Source organism: Chiloscyllium plagiosum, chromosome 11 (assembly GCF_004010195.1).
Source record: "Chiloscyllium plagiosum isolate BGI_BamShark_2017 chromosome 11, ASM401019v2, whole genome shotgun sequence".
NCBI lineage: Eukaryota > Metazoa > Chordata > Chondrichthyes > Orectolobiformes > Hemiscylliidae > Chiloscyllium > Chiloscyllium plagiosum.
The window spans coordinates 10,253,227-10,260,495 of record NC_057720.1 but is presented as its reverse complement, the minus strand read 5'-3'; positions in this window follow the sequence as shown (position 1 = coordinate 10,260,495).

The following is a 7,269-nucleotide window of genomic DNA, read 5'->3' as shown; positions in this document are numbered from 1 at the left end:
GGAATTTGGATTCCATATCCCTTTCCAAGTGACTGGCTTTGTTAATGAAGGAGGCTATGTCATGTTTGGACACATCCCCCTGATCTTTATGTTGGAATTTGAGCATTCTGAGGAGTTTGGGCTTCAAGCCAGTTACAAAGGCTGCTTTGTGTATGTCCCTCTCCTCCCTCTGAGCTGGCTTTGCTGGCCAGGCGTGTGATATCACGAAATCCTTGAGCAAAATCTCTCACATCCTCTGAGCCTTTTTGTTGGCCAGATGATAGTTTTGTCAGGACTGCAGATGCTGGAAACCAGAATCTAGATTAGAGTGGTGCTGGAAGAGCACAGCAGGTCAGGCAGCATCCAAGGAGAGGAAAATCGATGTTTCGGGCAAAAGCCCTTCATCAGCAATACAGGCAGAGTGCCTGCAGGGTGGAGATAAATGAAAGAGAGTTGGGGTGGGGAGAAAGTAGCAAAGAGTACAATAGGTGAATGGGGGTGGGGATGAAGGTGAGTTTTAGGGGGAACGTGACGAGGCATTGGATCCTCTTGGGGAATGAGTAAGGGGCAGAGGTCTGTAAATAGGGTCAGGGTATGGTCCTCTGCCTGTTTAAGGTGTACAATTTCCTTCTGTGTTTTTGCCAACTCTTCTTTAGTAGTTTTTAACTCACTACAGACATTGGCCAATTGGTCTTTAAGGCTATTGTTTTCTCTGTCATGACTTGACTTGGTGATGATTTTCTCTTCTGTGTCTCGGCTATGACTTTGAGATAATTTTTATCAAATTACCGCCGAGGACGTCTCCCTTTTCGGAGAACTCACTGTGTTTCTGACTTTCCAAAAAGGGGGCTGTCCTTCTCCCGAGGAATTTTAGGAAAGAGGATTCCTTCCCTCACTGTGGAGTGAAGTGCCGACTGTGGAAAGCGGACCCGTTCCTGTGATCCTGCCAACTCCGCCAATTTGATGGGGATTTGTTTGAGACCATGAACCGGAGGGAGATCAAAGATGGACCGGGTCCGAAGAGATGTAATGTACAAAGACCGGTGCAATGGGGGAAAAAACACACGGGAACTTGCTGTTCCAGGTCTCTGAGCTGAAACTGCAGCATTGAGTGGAAGTGACTTTCTTATAACATTTCATAACAAACAGCTCATTAATATGATCAACAATTTCAGGATACAAGTGTCAATATATTAATAGCTTTAATGTTTACAGGACCCAGTTATCGGATCATTAATGTGTCTAACGGTTACAGGATGCAGTTAGCAGTTCATTGAAATGATTCTCCTTTCCCGTGGTTTCGATGGTTTGTTGGTTTCATCTGTAACGGCTTTGAAACTGACCCATTCAGGTGGTATTTGAGAATTGTGTGTTCAGCTCAATGGTTTCGAGCAAATGGAAACATTTTGCGGTCCCCCCACCCCCGCGCTGTGCGCTCAAGGGCTTTTACCAGGTTAGACGGGTCACGCCGTCCTGCTCCCTTTAGTTCCCTTTTTTTCAATATTGTTGCCACTGGAAACTTTGATTCTGATCTAATGAAGTTTCCCTGATTCAATTAATTCCCCCCTTTTATTCTTCCCTGCCCTGTGGGCTCCTGCTGAACCCCACAACTGCAGGAATGGGTTGTTTTAATGTGGTCTGTCTGGTGATAGTAAAATATACCACCGAACCACGGTTTTATGAATGAATGAGTCAGACCGTGTTGTAGTAGCGATTTATGAATGAGTAAATAAAAAGCGCTTGTGAGTGGGTGAATGAAGAGATCTATAATCTCGAATCCCACAACAGCATTATCTTATTTCCACTTGTCAAAAGAAGTTTCTGATGTTTAGATGCACAATCTGTTCTCTGTGGTGAGACTATTAATTGCTCAACAATCCGAGCAGAGTTAGTATTTGAGCTCATAATTTAAAGTAATCTGAAATATATTTTCCGAAATCAACTACAGAGTTTTTGTGCAGAGTTTTGCTGCAGAGTTTGAGTGAAAGAATGCTCCAGGGAAGAGAGACAAAAGGTATTGGATCAGTGAGCGACTTCAATTTATGAGGATTTTTAGATTAGTTACAGTGTGGAAACAGGCCCTTCGGCTCAACAAGTTCACACCGACTCACCAAAACCCATTCCCCTATGCCTAACATTACGGGCAATTTACCTAACCTGCACATGTTTGGACTGTGGGAGGAAACCAGAGCACCCGCAGGTAACCCACACAGACACGGCAAAAATGTGCAAACTCCACACAGAGAGTCTGCCAGAGGTGGGAATTGAACCCGGGTCTCTGGCGCTGTGAGGAAGCAGTGCTAACCACTGTGCCACTGTGGTAAAAACAATGACTGCAGATGCTGGAAACCAGATTCTGGATTAGTGGTGCTCACAGCAGTTCAGGCAACATCCGAGGAGCCTTTATTCCACTGTGCCGGCAATGTGCTAGCGTCTAGTGGTTTGCAAGATTCAGCACTAACTGTTCCCATATGTTTATATGTTATTGTCAGGGATAGTGATAATGTTTCTGGACTGAGGGCCAGGCTAATGCTCGGGGGATGAGAGTATGGTGCTGGAAAAGCACAGCAGGTCAGGAGCAGGAGAATCTTTTGGGCATAAACCCTCCATCTTCAAGAGGGCGGTGCTGATTTGGAGGCTTGGGACTGGAATAAGGTGGGGGGGAGGGGAGATGAGGAAACTGGTGAAATCCGCATTAATCCCATGGGTCCCAAGGCGGAAGATGAGGTGTTCTTCCTCCAGGTGTCGGGTGTTTAGGGTGTGGCGATGGAGGAGGCCCAGCACCTGCATTTCCTTGGTGGAGTGGGAGAGGGTGTTGAAGTGTTCAGCCACAGGACGGTGGGGTTGATTGGTGCAAGTATCCCAGAGATGTTCTCTGAAGTGATCCACAAGTTGACATCCTGTCTTCCCAATGTAAAGCAGACCACATCAGGTCCAACGGGTACAATAGATAGCATTTGTGGGAGTACAGGTAAATTTCTATTGGATTCTTTGTGGCCTTGACCGGAGGTAAAAGGGGTAGGTGTAGGTGCAGGTTTTGCATTTCTTGCATGGCAGGGGAGGTGGCGGGAATGTGGTGAGGGCTGTTAGAGGGGAGCGTGGATCTGACAAGGGTCCGAAGCACTAATAGGGGTGGGGAAGTAAATATATCCCTAGTGGTGAGGTCTGTGGTGGCAGAAATGGTGGAGGATGATGCAATGTTTCCAGAGGTTGGTGGAGTGGAAGGTGAGGACCCACTCCTGGTGCATTCACAGCTACCTTCCCTCCAGCCCCATCCCATCTCATTTATCTCTCAGCCCTCTGGCCCACAAGCCTTATTCCTGATGAAGGGCTTATGCCCGAAATGTCAATTCTCCTGCTCCTCGGATGCTGCACTTTTCCAGCACCACACACTCAACTCTGATCTCCCAAGATCTGCTCTGGGGACATGGGCTCAGGTCCCACCAAAGCAGCTGATGAAATTTAAATTCAAAGAATAAAATAGACCATGGGTACAATCTATTAAGGAACTGTGTGATGCTAGCTATGGTATGATTTCCAGAGAATTTGATGAAGAATATGGTAAAATCCCATTTAACAAGAGTATGTTTGTGCATTTTTTAATGCTTTTGACAAGTGGGGCACAGTGAGTTTCTCGCTGGGCATTGACAAGTTGCAGTTAAGGGGGATTATTACTGGTTAATCACCTTATTCATGGCCCAATTCACCTCATTAATATTCAGCTTCCTATCTCACTGTGTGAGATTCCTGTTAATTGTTATAAGATTAGCAGTTATATCTTACTAAACAAGCTAGATGTTGAGAAGATTTTACATGGAAACCAATGAGTACGTGGTGAACTCAGCCTGCTATTGCTCCAAAGGACCTCCATGTTGGGTACGAGCCTGCATTGAAGGGCATGATGCTTGGGCACCAGCTGCCCTCAGCCTGGGAGTTTAGTTGGCCAACCTCAGAGGCACTTATTCCAGACATACTTCCCCTTTATCTATCCTGCTTCTGACTTCAATGAATTTGAATAATTTAGTCAGCAGGAGGTTCTCCTTTATGTAGTCATCTTGACTCTGATTATACTATGAGTCGAAAAGTGTGGTGTTGGAAAAGCACAGCAAGTCAAGCATATTTTTAAATGCATTCCTTATAGCCAACTCTAACATTTTCCCAATGGCAAATGTTAAAGATAACTGGCCGATAGTTGCCAGTTCATGTTTCCTTTTCTTTTTGAATAAAAGTGTCACGTTGGCAGTGTTCCAATCCTCTGGGACTTTTCCAGAATCTGAGGATTCTTGGAATATTACTATCAGTGCATTCACAATTTCTGCAGCTACTTCCTCAACACCTTTGGTGCAACCGCTCAGGTCCAGGGAATTTCTTGGTCTTTAACTGGATGAGTTTCCATGGTACCTTTTCTCTACCGATAGTTACTGTGTTTACTTTCCAACCCCCTCTAGAATTGATTATTTTGTATTTTTGAATGATATTAGCATCCTCAGTTGGGAAGACCAATGTAATGTATATATTCAACTCCTCTGTCATTTTCTTGTTCCCGATTACTATTTCCCCAGCCTCAATCTCTAAGGGGCTATGTTTACTTTGGCATCTTCTTCATCCATCAGTTCATTCCTGTAGTCATGATTTGGAGATGCCGGTGTTGGACTGGGGTATACAAAGTTAAAAATCATACAACACCAGGTTATAGTCCAACAGGTTTAATTGGAAGCACACTAGCTTTCGGAGCGACACTCCTTCATCCTATCACCTAAATACATTTTCTCTATGAAATTCAGAGGTAGAATTCCTTGTATTTACCCCATAAACTGTGTGTGATATCAGTGGAATGGGTGGAACCAATGCACCATGAGCATTATCCCCTTCAGAACCATTACTTTATTCATATAACATGAATAATGTCTATTAGAGTCAAAGAGATGTACAGCACAGAAATAAACATTTTGATCCAACCAGTCCATGCCAACCAGATATTCTAAATTAATTTAGGGTCCCATTTGCCACCATTTTGCCTGCATCCGTCTACACCCTTCCTATTCATGCACCCATCCAGATGCCTTTTAAATGTTGTAATTGTATCAGCCTCGCCACTTCTTCTGGCAGCTCATTCCATACACGCACCACCCTCTGTGTGAAAAGATTGCCCCCTTGGTCCCGTATAAATCTTTCTCAACTCACCTTAAGTCTGTGCCCTCTAGTTTTGGACTCTACTACCCTGGGGAAAAGACTTTGGCTATTTACCTTATTCATTCCCGTCATGATTTTATAAATCTCTAGTAGTGATGCCAATGTTTCTTTGACGAGATCGATGTTAATTGATGTGAAAAGGGTTGAAACATCAAAGGAGACCATTATTTTGTCCTCTTCCATCTTGGTGTCTTTGATGGTATTCAGGAATTCTTGGGTGGAGTGAATGGAGTGGAATGAATCTTCAATTAGGTGTTTGAGTTTTTGGTGGAGTTCTTTGGCGAGTTGGCATGTTTGTGTACCAGTCAGGGAGACTATTAGTCTGAGCGAGGCCCTGGTTTGTGTATTTTGGGTAATCCGTAGAAGCGTGGTGTGTTGGATCCATCTGGTTTCATGTTTTGGAAGCCTGTCCTGTTTAATCCTCTTGATTTTTAAAAATGCTGTGAAAAAGGATGAGATTCTTTTTAATAGCTGTGAGGTTAGGTCTACCGCCACCTGCTGATAAATGTTGGTATCTGCAAGTAGAGCATTTGCCTTTTTAAGATCGTCAGATTTTTTAAAAATAGTGGTCATGTGTTCCTTGTCTGCAGGTAGGATGACAAGGTTTTTGTCTTTTTTAAGTTTTTCTAAGGTTTTAATTTCTTGAACATTAAGTGTCTTTCCTTTTTTTGGCCTGACATCCCTTCGAGGAAAACCAGGACCACAACCACCAGGCAGCACCAACTTCATCAGCAAAGATAACATCCTCAAGCTAGTGGACCTGTGCCTCATAGCCTACTTCACATTCAATAACAAAACCCACAAACAAGTCAATGGAACACCTATGGGATCACCAATATCATGGCTCATGGCGGAAGCAGTAATGCAGTGACTTGAACAAGCTGCCCTCCCATCTATCCAACCCAAACTTTGGGTCCGTTATGTAGATGACATCTTTGACATCACAAAACAGAACAAAGTAGAGGAAACATACAACACCTTCAACAATATCCTGACAGGCATAACATTCACAAAAGAGGAGGAGGATGACGACAGACTCCCATTCCTAGATGTGACAGTTGAACGTACAGTTAACGGAGAACTTCAAACCAGTGTCTACAGAAAAACAGCACACAAGGGCCAAATACTTAAATTCATAAGCAATCATCCCAACATCCACAAACGAAGCTGTACCAAGACATTATTTCAATGATCTACAACACACTGCAGCACCCAAGAACTATAAAATATCCAGAAGAAAAATATCCACGCAACATTTCACAAGAAAAGGGTGCCCAATAAACACAATTAGCTGATTCCTCGGAAACAAACCCAAAGAAATTTGGTATCACAACACAACCAAAAACTATAGCCACATTACCTTACATCAAAGACATATCAGAAATGACATCCAGACTACTCGGGCCCCTTGGCATCATGGTCACCCACAAACAGACCAACGTACTTAAACAGCGACTAATGAACCTAAAGGATCCAATAGATACCACCAGCAAAACTAACTTCATTTACAAGATACCATGCAAGAATTATAAAAAACACTACATCGGACAAGCTAGCAGGAAATTTGCCATCAGGATACATGAACACCAACTGGCCACCAAAAGATATGATCTACTATCATTAGTTTCTGTACATACAGACAAAGAAGGACACCACTTTGACTGGGACAACACACACATCCTAGGACAGACGAAACAAAGACACGCATGAGAATTCTTAGAGGCGTGGCATTCTAACCAGAATTCCAACAACAAACACATTGATTTGGACCCAATCTACCTTCCCTTGAAAAAAAAACTGGAAAAGACATCATCCACTTTAAGAAGCCAAGAGCTATAAATGGAGAGGCGGGACATACCACCAGCAATTCACTAGAGACTCTCACTGATAGAACATAGAACATAGAACATAGAACATAGAAGAATACAGCGCAGTACAGGCCCTTGGGCCCTCGATGTTGCGCCGATCCAAGCCCACCTAAACTACACTAACCCACTATCCTCCATATACCTATCCAATGCCCTCTTAAATGCCCATAAAGAGGGAGAGTCCACCACTGTTACTGGCAGGGCATTCCATGAACTAACGACCCGCTGA